Genomic DNA, 13,919 nt, shown 5'->3' on the forward strand with positions numbered 1-13,919 from the left:
AGGAGCTTCAGGGGGCCTTTGAGACCATCGAAGACTATTTTTCTTGACATCGGGAGGCTGTTGGGTTTTGTCTAGAAGAGGTGGCTAGCCAACCAAAAGTTAGCCGGCCGGCCAATCAGATCAGGACAAAAAAACTCTATTTTGTTCAAACACCAGAAAAACAAATGAAAAATATGCAAGTGGCTCAACTAACCACTTCCAGTTAACTTACAACAGGTTTATAACATGAAATTGAAGCAAGAAAAGCAATATAAGAAAGAAAATGCAAGAAAGTAAAGAAAATGAAAATTATGTAAAATTTACCTTCCAAAGAAGAATTTGATTTCCAAACTTCCTTTTCAAGTTTATGAAGTGTGTTCTCAATTCTCAGTTCGAAAATTTGAAATTCTAGTTAGAATGGTATTTTTGGGTTGTTTAACACTGTGTGTGTGTAGGGAGTTATATAACTTTCTGTTTTTCTCAATTTCAACAACACTCACTCTCTTTTCGATTAAGGCTCAAGAATATGTCTCTTACAGAATTTCTGGGCTAGTTTTGATATATGGAAAATGGTATATCAGTGTATGGAAGCTTATAGCTCAAATGTTGAAGGCTTCTCTCTTTCTCTCTATACATCTCTCTTTTTCTCTTAATTCATTCCTCTTCCCTTTCATTCATTCCTTTGTTCCTCCATATAGCCAATGATGGAAAGCCAAGTCAAGGAAGTGGGAGACAAGGTGAGAGACAAGTATAATGGGGTGACAAGGGTGGTTGTATTGGATGCTCTCTTTTGGGAAGAAGACAATCACCCTTTGACAATAGAGGCCAAATGAGGATAATAAAGGGGGTGGGTGCGTACATCGTGCATGAATGTATCAACAAAAGATCTAAAATGGCATGACCTATACGCTTTCAACAAGAATTTTGTCGAAATTGCCCTACTCCTGGGCAAATTAGCCGATCGGCCAAAAAACCTTGGCTGGCTGGCAAACTAATCGGCTGGTTGGCCGATTAATTGGCTGGCCGGCCAAAAAAGTTAGCTGTGGTTGACTATTTTGCACGAAACAAGATTTTTCGACAGAGTTATCATCATTTCCTCGTATTTCTACACTGTTCTTTGCTCGTTTTCCTCAGAAAAAAGTTTCATTTTGAAGTTTAAAAGTAAGCCTCGAAATACTACGAAAATATTCAGAACAAAGAGCGGAAAGAAGGTTTCGAATGAGAGTTTTGAGCAAGACTTAAACACTTAGGCCAAAATAGACATAGGGTTGGAACTAAAACATAAATTCTATATTTCTTACTGAGAATTATGCGAGAAATACATTCCTATTTTTATCATCGGGTCGGTCAAAAAGAGGTGTCTGTAGTCACCTCTTAAGTGTCACTTTCTCATTGATGGGGGTCTAATTAGGTAATCTCAACCATCTTTCAATTTGTTCAGTAGCAGTGGCAGACAACTATTACTCCTGAAATTTACTATATATGGTAAGATTAATTTCTTTTCCTATTATGGAAATAAACTTTGCATATAGCATATTAGTATCTATATGCAATTATTGGTCTATACATTTGTCTAAATCTTAGAAGCTTTATTTCTCTATAAATAAGGGGTTCTTCTTCTTCTTTATTGGGGAAGCTCTTTCTCTTGAAAATCTCCATAGTAGAAGCTCCAGTTCTTCACAAATTTAGCTTTAAGAGTTCTTTTTGAGCAAAACAAAGCCTTTTACCATTTTTTGCATATGTTTTATATCTGAATTAATCTTTGAACTTAGTCTCCTTGTTCCTACGAGAGTTTTACAGCTAAATCTCTGCTACTACATTATAGTTTTCAACAGTAACATATTCTATACATATGTCCTTAACAATACACTATACCAGCTATTTTTCTACTAATTCTGTTAATATTATGTTATATTTAGCCTAAATAACTGCATTATTCACATTCTTTGAGGCGTAAGACCACCTGTACACTTTCGTAGATGAAAATAGAGGATGGTAGGGGTTAAACATGCCTCTCTAACATCATAAGAATCGTGCTCAACTCCATCTGAACCCAAAGGTGTTTCTTCAGCAGTAATTTAGGAACCTTCCAAAGGCATTTTGGCTAGCCTTTCAAGCTTCCTGAACACTGTCTAACAACTCTAACGATATTTGTACACTCTGCTTAAGAAGGATTAACTAACCACATATAATTTGATATGCCAGATTAGCCTTTTAGTACCATCTCAATGACCTCCAGTAGTAAGCCCCATAAGCCCAACCACATCGGTAGTTGTCAGTAGTTGTCAGCGGCGGAGGCAAAGAGGGTCTAAGGGTCACGTGCCCCTTAAGTTTTGGATTTTTTTTTTTTACAAACATAAAAAAATACTTTAAATAAAAAAAATTATAAAAATATTATTTAGAGTGAAATGTCAATGATATTTTTTAAATTATGATAACAATAATGGTTATTTTGATTGAAAATAAAGAGACTACAATAAGTCTTATTATTGTTTATGAAAATTTCAATATAGTGGTGATGTCTATTATAATTGACATGAAAAATAATTAATCTCAATAAAGATATGGAATTTATTGGATTGTTAGTTGCATTTTGACATGTGTTGTTCATCCTCCATGTATTTCTTTACTATTGATTGGTGATATCACATGTCAATGATGACGCAATATTACTATTATATTGAATTTTTACACACATTTGGTATAAAAATTACTTTATCATTATATAATTTATCTTAAAACTTATATCCACGACTTTTTTTTTTTTTTGGTCCATGATAAACTAGTTACAAATAACGTTATTTTATTTATTTTTTATTTTTCTTGAAGTCAATCGTAAAAATTTATGTGAAATATTTTTGTAAAAGTTTTTAATGTAATAATTAATAAGTGTCTTTCTGATTTAATTTCTTGAGTCCGCCCTCATATGCCAGATCACTTAAAGCCTATTTGGACCATATTCATACATCTAAGTGCATCATACCATGCCACGTGTCTGAGCATAACCTCAAAACACCTTTTCCCTTGAAATAAATACTTCAAACCAAATATTAATTTGTATCTTTAAAAAATACTCTTCATATATGTAATTTATTTAATTATTTGATTCATTTGGAATAGTCTAGGAATGTCAAGCCTGTTCGATTAACTGGTTTGTAGGGTCATGTTGACTTACAAATATATTACACAAAATAGTTCAATAGCAACTTAACTAATTAATTAATTAATAAATAAATTGTGTTGGGTTAATTTGACATGTGTAGCATGTTTAATGTTGGGTTGTAATGGGTAAGCTAGTACTATCTACCAATTTATTTATAACTTATTTATCACTTATATTACAATAAATAAAATAAATTTACATCTTAACCAAATTAATCTTAGTTGTGTCTCAATTAAGTAAGGTCAATTACATGTATTATTTTTGTTATCATTCTACTTTGTCAACGAGTACACAAGTAAGGATTCAAATGGATATCTTTTCTTTCCTTCCGACTAGCTCTTAGTTTTCTCGCAGATTTAGGATTCTTATAATGTATTCTCTGCACCTTCTTTTCTATGTGGGTGTAGTAACTTTCCTTCTTCGTGGACTTAGTTAAAAAATTAAATAAGTTGTCTTTCTCTTTTTGTTTCGGAGAGTGGCAAGTCCAAAGGGAAGTAAAAGTCCCCAGTTAGATTTAACAAATTAAACTATTTTTTTTTGTTACATATTAATTAAAGTTAGGATTGTAAAACAAAGAAAGTTGTTTGTGCTCGACTAGTATTTGACTCGTTAAAAGTTCGTTCGAGAACTCCTTATGTAATCAAGCCAATTATAAACACATTTTAAATCTTATTAAGTTTTCAAATCAATCTTAAACAACCTATTGTCGACTATGCACTATTAAAAAAAACTGCTCGAGCTTGACTCTTGTTCTACTACTTGTTAAAAATTTGTTCAAGATTAACTTGTTATGTAAATAAGCCAAGTTTGATCGTTGTTAAATATTTGTGCACTATAAAAACAAATAAGTTACTCGAGCTCAACTCGTATTTGACTTGTTAAAAATTTGTTTGAGATAAACTTGTTGCTTAAATATACCAAGTTTGAATATGCTTTGAAAATGAACAGGTTTTCAAACCAATGTTGAACAAACTATTACTCGTTTGCAACCTAGTTAAAGTCTTTCCCTCATAATATTTTCACTTATGATAGATTATATAACTTTTTATTACCTTTAAATTTACACATATTCCTTATAGATAATCAAACCATAAACAAGCTAAGGGTTACATAGGTTAATACTTAATAGCATACATCTAATTGAACAATTCCATATCAATATTTTGTAGGTCACATAAAAAATTATCGTCTAGAAAGGTTTGTGGTCTCCATATGTATTTAATTGAACAAATTCTATGTCAATTTTTCTGTCAGTCAAATTACCGTCTATAAAGATCTATGGTCTCCATATGTATTTAGTTGAACAAATTTTATGTCAATTTTTTTTTTTTGGTCAAATTACCGTCTAAAATTAAACAAATTTTATGCCAATTTTTTTTGTTAGTCTAATTACTGTCTACAAAGGTTCGTGTTCTTCATATGTACTTAATTGAACGAATTCTATGCCAATTCTTTTGTTAGTCAAATTACTATCTATAAAGATCTATGGTCTCCATATGTATTTAATTGAACAAATTCTATTTCAATTTTTTTGTTAGTCAAATTAGTGTCCACAAAGGTCACTGGTCTCCTCATGTATTTAATTGAATAAATTATATGTGAGTTTTTTATTAGTCAAATTGCCATCTACAAAGGTTCATGGTCTCCATAGATATTTAATTGAACAAATTCTTTTGTTAATCGAATTACTGTATACAAAGGTCTGTGGTCTCTATATGTATCCAATTGAACAAATTCTATGTCAAATTTTTTTTGTTAGTCTAATCACTCTCTACAAAAAGTCCATGGTCTCCGTATGTATTTAATTGAACAAATTCTATGTGAATTTTCCATTTCTTTTTCTTAGCATTCCATTATTGACTAGCATTCGATTTATGAAGTTTGTTAACATGAGCTATTAAGGTAGATGTTAGTAGGGGCAGAACAAAAAATTATGTCTAGAGGGCCAGGGTGTGGATAAAAAAAATTGAATTAGTTTTAGTATATGATTAATCGAATATAATTTCTTACTTAAACTTTGTGAAAATTATATTATATTCATAAGGAGAAAATTAAATAAATTTAACAAGTCATTTTTTTATAATAGTTATTTATTTATTTATTTTTATACATTATCATAGTTGTATATTATGAAGAAAAGCTTTTATATATAAATGAAAATAAATATTTATATGGTGTAACCAAAGACTCCCTAGAAAATAGATATACAGGTAACAACCCGTTCCTAGGAGTATAAAATCATCACAGCCTGGCCTTGCTTGGGCTCATGCAAAAAATCGGGTTGAACCGAGTAGGTCCAGTTCTTAAAAATCTAGTCCCATGCCAAAGCCCAGGCTCAGGGATAATCAGGCTTTGGGTCTCAGCTTGGGCCTGGGCACCGGCTTTGGTCATTTCTCGTTTGAGCTTGATTTTTTTAATTTTTTAATTTCCTTCACCAAAATAGCTTGTAGGTGTCATTGGGCCTAGGCTTCGGGGAGGGTTGAGTCAGAAAAACATGGTCCAAGCTTTAGTCCGAAAGGGTTGGGCTAGACTGGGCCTCGGGCCTAGTCAGGCCAGTTTTGCAATATAAATATATACTAGACCTAGATCATAAACAAGACTGACTATTGGGATACTGTTGGAAGTGTCTTTTGAAGTCAAAGGGTTTTGCAAGTGAAAAATGACCAACGCCCACGCTTCTTCTCCATGGAGCTCTCACTACTTCTACTTTTCATGGGTTGTGAGCCTCATAGACTAGAATCACCCAACCTTTATAGGGAGGACGGGTACCTGTGAGTATAGCAAGATTTGCTATGGGGCCAAACAGTGATGCTTTGGTGTACTTTTCAAGATATTTATTTATTTTTTTTTTTGGATTTTTGGCCGCTTTGGGCTAAAAATACGTAACATTTACTATAAAAATAAATATTATATTTCGCAAAAATACATGACAAAAACGTATATGGTACACACCTTTTAGCATTTACCCTAACAACTTTTGCATGTGATGTCTCAGTCAATTCATAACCTTTTTTGACTATTATGTAGAAAAGGTAAAGAGGAGAAATAGAATTTAGTAGTAGGTAATTGACATGAAATATTGTGGGTTAATATATATGTATATATATTTTACTATTATGTCATTTCAATAATAAAGAGAGGCTATGATAGTTAAATTTTTATTTTCTTTATATATTATCATAGTTGTACATTATAAAGAAAGGATTTTTATATATAAATGTAAATAAAAAATGACTTAGACCTCCAGTGGGGGTGACCCCCACCACCCCCACTGATTTTTGATTGGCTCAAAAAAAAATTATTTTTTATTTTTTGTTCTCCACTCTTTGACCCCCACGTGTATGTGGAGGTGATAGGGTCACCCCTATGTGGGGGTCTTTAGCACTGTTGAAATGTAAATAGATATTTATATGATGTAATCAAAGGCTCCTTAGAAATAGATATACAAATAAGGACCCTTTAGTAGGGGTTTAAAATCATCCCAGCCAGGCCCATTTGACCTAGCCCTGCTTGGGCTTTTGCAAAAAATTAGGCCAGATTGAGTCGGTCTAGTTCGTAAAAATCTAGGCCTAGGTCAAATCCCATGCCCAGGTGTAATCGGGCTTCAGGCCTGGGCATAGGCTTGTGTTCAGCCTAATTTATTTATTTAGTTATTTTCGCCAAAATAGCTTCCAACTATCATTGGGTGTCAAGCAGCTCGTGCTTCGGGCTAAGTAGGGCTAGAGAAAACATGGCCCAAGCCCTAGCCTGGGGGGGTTAGGCCTTGAGCCTGGTCGGGTTGGGTCTCAGGCAGGCATGCATTTTTTTGCAATATATATAGTATGTATGTGTATATATTATATATGATACATGGATGATAAACAAGACTAGCTGTTGGGATGGTGTTGGCAGTGTCATTGGAAGCCAGAGGGTTTGGAAATGAAAAATGATCAACACCCGCACTTCTTCTCCATGGAGCTCCCATTAGTTCTGTTTTTCATGGGTGTATACCTCATAGAATAGAATCTCCCAAACTTTTAGGAAGAAGGGGCACCTACTGAGCACAATCGAATTTGTTATGGGGCCAAACAGTATGGCTTTGGTGCTCTTTAAGCCCATTTGGTGCTTTTTAAACCCCATTTTATTTTTGGCCACTTCGAGGCAAAAAATATATAATATTTGCCATAAAAATATGTAATATATATATCACAAAAATATATAACAAAAGCGCATATGGTCTACATATTTTAGCATTACCCTAACAACATTTGCATGTGATGTCTCTTGTTATTCATAGCCCTTTCAGACCGTCATGTAGAAAAGATAAAGAGAAAGAAGAGAATTTAGAAGTAGACAACTAACGTGAGATATCGTGGATTAATATATATATATTTCACTATTGCGTTATTTCAATAAAAAAAAGACGATGATAGTTAATTTTTTTTATACATTACATAGTTGTACCTTATAAAGAATGACTTTTATGTATAAATTGAAAGAGATATTTATATGATGTAATCAAAAGCTTCTTAGAAATAGATATTGTAACAACCCTCGTACTGTTTACTGATTAATGACTGATTGGTTACCGATAACCATTGATTACTGTTAAATTGAACTGATTATGACTAATAATTGAACTGAATCAAGTACTGAACTGACTGACTGGAATCTGGAAGTAATTGACTGACTGTATCTGTTTAAATGTATAGTACATCTGTTTGAATTGCATTCTATCTGTTGATTGATTATTTGATTAAACTGCTAATTGAAGGCCTTATCGGCGGCCGAACCAGGAATTGGTTAGTGTTCTATGGTCCTTAGAATTAATGTGATTTTATGGTATAATTATCTGAAAAACTGATTTGGTATGATTAAATTAGATTAAAATGAGTTAAAATTGCATAGTTGGTCTTATTTACCATTTTGCCACTAGAGTGGCCCACTACTTGAACCCTTTTTGATCTCCTATTACACTCAACAAAACATTCCCTCTTCCACTTCCTGTACACAACCGACCTTAGAGAGAGAGAGGAGCTAGAAGAGTTGAGTTCAACTTGTTTCATTGTGAATTGGCTAGAAGTGTTTGAAGAATTGAAGGTTGATTGCATATTTGAGCTCCCTTTCTTGAACTACAAGACTAAAGGTAGCTCCATTGTCTTCTTATTCATGTTTTGAGTTGATTCTTGCATGGGTTAGAGCTAAGTTGAGGTTTAGAGCCACCCTATGGCTCAAATTGCTATGTTGAAGCTTAATTGTTGCGTGCATGTACATATATTGAAGTTTTGAGGTTGTAGTGCATAATTCCTCACATGCATGTCCATGTTTTGAGAATAGTTCGTGAAATCATCTTGTTATAAAAAGAATTGGCTCATTAGAGCAACAAATTGGAGCTTCAAAGTGTTTCAAATTCATGCATGTTTGCATGTTCATATTGTTCTTGAAAAATGGCTTGAAATTGGGTTTGAATTAAACACCCTTGGGCTTTGATTTTCTAAATTGAGTGTTGAAACATGTTATGCTATGTGTTTATAAATGTTTTCCAGAAAATTGGCCCAAGAGGATCGAATTTTATGCATCTAAGCTTGGTTTTAAACCTGGAGCTTAAATCTGGGATTTCCAGATTTCAGTCGTCCGCTCGAGCGGGGGAAGTGCCGCTCGAGCGGGAAAATCGAGCTTCCAGCATCTTGCACTGTAGAACAGTCCGCTCGAGCGGAGTATTGAGTGCTCGAGCGGAGGACTGGATGACACGCTCGAGCGGGCGTCGAGCGGAGATTTCACCCTTCCAGTACTTTCACAGTACGCTCGAGCGGGAAAGTTTACGCTCGAGCGTGTACCTTTGTTTGCCTGTATGCTCGAGCGGGGAACCTGAGCTCGAGCGGGACCCTGTTTCACTGAAATTTCTGAAAATGTTTTCTAAGTGCATCCTTGCATCCTCATTTCATCCTAGGCATTCTTAGGCCTAGTTGTAGACATCTTAATGAGGTAATGAGGATATAGATGTAGAACACACCGAGACAAATTTAGGGATTTAATTATTACTTTTCCCAACTGTGAAACTTAGAGTGTGTTCAATCTGTTAACTGTTTAGGGTTGGCATTTCAAGGAGACGCTCTAGGCTACTGTAGCCCAGAACTCAGAGAGTAACAATTGTGTAAAGATATGTTCAACTGATTATCTTTTGAATACTGAACTGAACTGTTTACTGAACTGGTATTATTTACTGAATGAATGTATGTCCTTTATTTCTGAACTGTACTGTGGCATCCTTAGCACCTACTGTTTACTGTTACTGTTACAGAGATCTCTGTCGGTTCTCTCGTGGAACCACTACTGTTTACTGACTGATGGCCATCATTACTGTTCGGTCTTCTAGACCTACTGTTTACTGCTATGCTAACGGATGTACCACATATGACTGTTTACTGTACTGAACAACTGAATGACTGATTGAAATGAACTGTTTTCATACTGTAAGGACATTCATCCTTAACCTCTTTACGCTTTATGTTATTCACTGGGCTTTAGCTCACTGCTCATATATATATATATGTAGGTGTACAGGCACCAGACCGCGGCTAGGAGCGTCAGGGTTACTCCAGTTTTGTCAAGGCAGCCTTTGTGCCTCACTGCGAGGTTCCGAGCCTATCTGTTAAGGCTTAGGGGTGTTTTACAATTCCCCCTTCTGCACTGTCTTACTGTTCTGTAATAACTGAATGGATTGTATAGACTGACTGCTTACCGTACTGTTATCAGGGGATTAGGTCCCCGTACTGTGTGACTGTAAATTTTGTATAGACTGTACTGTTGTATGTGAATGCATGAAAAATATTTTGGCATACAGACTGTCACAGCTCAATGGACACTATTTACTTACTGTATTGGCTTCCGCCAGGCCCTGTACTCTGTTTTACTGTATTACTCTGCGCCTTCGGTAATCCCGGATTACTGGCCGGTTACGGTGCTAAACCCATAGGGCCGGGTTTGGGTCGTGACAGATATACAGATAACGACCCTTTGCTAGGGGTGTAAAATCGGCCTGGCTTGGCCCGTCTAGCTTGGTCCTGCTCGGGCTCTTGCCAAAAATTAGGGTCAGACCGGGGCTAGTCCAGTTCCAAAAAATTTAGGAATAGGCCCAAGTCCAATCCTAGGGTTAATCAGACCTCGGGCCAGGGTTTGGACCTGGTCTTGGGCTTAGCTTGCAAGTGATGTTGGGCGTCAGACAGTTTGGGCCTCAGGTTGGGCTGTTCAGGCTAGGTCAAGCCCAAAAAAGCATGGACCAAGCCCTAGACTGGGGGGTCGGGTTATGTCGAATATCGGGCTGGCAGACCATTTTTACACTCATTCCCTTCCCCCTCTCCTTATTTATTTTACTTTTGCTTTAATTTTAATTTTTAATTGTTTTTTTTGCTTTTATTTATTTATTTGCAAAAGTTAGTGATTAATTGTTAGATTAACACCATGGAGAACTCACACCCTCTCCTTGATTAGATTAATGGTTTAACCAATGACTTGGTATAAATACAACCAAATACCATTAATCTTATCTTCCCATCTTTCAATTTTCTTTTGTCAAGTGATTTTTTAAGTTAAAATATGATGTGAAAAAATTAAAGTATTTGGAAAATTAAAGCACTTCAATTTTTATTTTATTTTTAGAATAAATGTGTAAAAGAAATGAAAAAGAATTTTAAATTTTTTTATATGATTTTTTAACTTTTTTATTTTTTTAAATATGTTTTTAACTATTTTAACGCAAAACAATTTCTTTTCAATCACAAAAGCATTGCAAACATTATTTGGCTGATTTATAGTTAAAAGCTATGCACAATAAAATTACAAGAAAATTTATAGTTGTGGGCCCTGATAGAGTAAAGAAAATTCTACATTATTAAATGTACAGATTTGGTTTTTCCCAAATCAGTAATGATACATCCCTTTAATTTGGGAGTTCTAAAAGAGCACTAATAATGTGAGAAATAAAAAAAAAAAGAAAAAAAAAAGCAAAATCAAAACATCACATCACATGAGACTTACACACCAATTAAAACTATTAAAACTCTTAATTTAGAGTTCCCAATCTTTTTTTTTCCCCAAATACATAAGAATGTTTTGTTAATGATTTATAGTGGTGTTTGATTATCACGTGTATTGGTTGCCTTTTTTTTATTTTATTTTTTTATTTGAGTGTAGTGGTCGTCTTTGTTTTTAAATTTAGTGATGCTAGATTATGATATAGTGGTGATAGTTGTGAAACACATAAATGGACACATTAATTTTCAAATATTTAAGGGTCAGAATTAGAGATTCTTATGGTGTGATTATTTTTTTTTAAAGGGTGTGTGCACTAGTCATTTCTTGAATTTTTAGATGTTTAGGTCCAAATTAACATAATGTTTTTACAAGAAAAATGATATGTCGCCATAATTTTTATATAAAATTTACTCTCAAAATGATGTAACAATGATAAAAATTACACCCATATAGCATTACTTATTTTGTTTTTATTGCAATATTTGCGTACAATTTTTTATTTTTATTTTTTATATAGCACTACTTGTTCTATAATATGAAAAAAGTATCTATATAATATTATTTTCTTTTCTATTTTTTGTTTTGCAAATATACATCTATTTTAATATTGATTGGGAAAATTATTGCATATTTAATGATATTCTTTTTTTAATTTTTTTTTATAATTATAAAAATGTATATTTTAATATATTTACGTACAATATTTTCGCTATTTCCTTCCCCTCTCTTCTCATTTATTTTACTTTTTCTTCCATCTTCAACCCTTCTTTTTTCATTGTTTTTCTGCTTTTATTTTTTATTTTCTTATTAGCAAAAATTAGTAATTAGTTATTAGATTAACATCTAAGGGAGTTAAACTCACACCTTTTACTTTTTCTTCCATCTTCAACCCTTATTTTTTCATTGTTTTTCTGCTTTTATTTTTTATTTTCTAATTAGCAAAAATTAGTAATTAGTTATTAGATTAACATCTAAGGGAGTTGAACTCACACCTTCTCCTAACAAACACTAAAGTCTTGCCTCCTATTATACTCCTAAGAGTGTAACTCAAAATTTCTCCTTAAGAGAGACTTAGTGACCAAAGGACTAGCCACGCAAGTGGTTTAACATAGTGACTACATTGGTACAAATACAATCAAATACCAATACTTGTCTTCCCATCTTTTAATTTTCTTTTGGGAAGTGATTTATTTTTAGTAAATTTTTGATTAAAATATGAAGTGAAAAATGAAAGTGCTTGTAAATGACTCTAATTTTTATTTTATTTTTTATGGAAAATATGCAAAAAAATAAAAAATGAGTTTTTATTTTTTATATGAGTTTTAAGCTTTTTGATTTTTGAATAAGTTTTTAACTATTTTAATACCAAACTTCTCCCCGATCATAAAGCATTGCAAATATCATTTCGTTCGTTTATAGTTTAAAGCTATGCACAATAAAATTACAAGAAAATCTATAGCCGTGCCCCTGGTTAGAGTAAGGAAAAATCTTGCCGTCCTTGTTTGTCATCCTCTAAAAAAATTAAAAAGTCAAAAAGTTACTATCTTATTCAAGTCATATCATCTTATTTAAGTCATATCACCTCTCTATCACATCACTTCAAACCCAACCCATACCCAACTCATATTTTATAAAAAGTCAAAAAGTGCATTTATTTAGAATATCCCAAAAGTGTACTGTTTTGATTTCCCCCAAATATTTAGGTTGTATTCTGTTGATAAATTTTAGTAAGGATTTGAAAAGAAAAAGAAAAAGTTGTGTGAAATGTCGATAAAATGTAACTATATTTTATTCGCATTTTACATACTTTTTCCCTTTCATTTGCTAAATCTCCAACCAAATTTATTAACCAAAATAATATTAGGAATGTTTGGTTAATGATTTATAGTTGTGTTTGATTATCACGAATAGTGGTGGTTGTTATTTTTTGTTTTTTGTTTTTAGAATTGTGTATAGTAGTTGTCTTGGTTTAGAAATTTTGTGATCCTAGATTATGATATAGTAGTGATGGCTATGAAACAAATAAATGGCAGTCATTAATTTTTACAGCTAGAGGGTAGGTCTAGCGGAAAGCTGAGGAGTTCGCAACAGCTAAATCACAATCTTCGGACGAGCTCATATTGACATAAGGCTGCCTATTTTCAATGATGGGAGTGAAGCAAGAAAAATCTCTCATTTGAGGCCTTTCACGGCCATAATAATATCAACAAGCCTGAAACTCTAGTTAATAAATCAAAAGAGGGATGAACTGGATTTGGGTTAGTACAAATGTTTCAGGGTCAATACTAAGATAATAAGAAGAGAAAATCTCTTTACGCTTTACTAATATAGTTATATAGGTTTTCTTGCTTTCTTCGCATGCTTTCGGGGTCGTGTTCGTGTCGTGATATTTTGAATGTGTCAAAATTATCTTAATAATAACCTAACTCATGTATTATTTCGTGTTATTGTGTCATGTCATTTCTAATTTGTATCCAATTTGTATAGTATTAATGTGTCATGTAAAAATATTTTACCATAAGCTAAAAATATCAAGTGTACAAAAAATATAAAAAAAAAAAATTCTTCACAATTTAATTTTTATGAAACTAATCTATATTGAATGAAATTATTTATAAGAATATTTGATTTCAATTCAATTTGATTTTCTTAATTTACAAAAACAATAGCTTATTATTATATATATATATATATATATATATATATATATATATTTTTACTAAATTAACTCAAACAGTAGACAAATAAATTTTCAATTGAAAAC

This window comes from Camellia sinensis, unplaced genomic scaffold (genome assembly GCF_055761805.1).
Source record: "Camellia sinensis isolate YWXY unplaced genomic scaffold, ASM5576180v1 Unanchor3, whole genome shotgun sequence".
Classification (NCBI taxonomy): domain Eukaryota; kingdom Viridiplantae; phylum Streptophyta; class Magnoliopsida; order Ericales; family Theaceae; genus Camellia; species Camellia sinensis.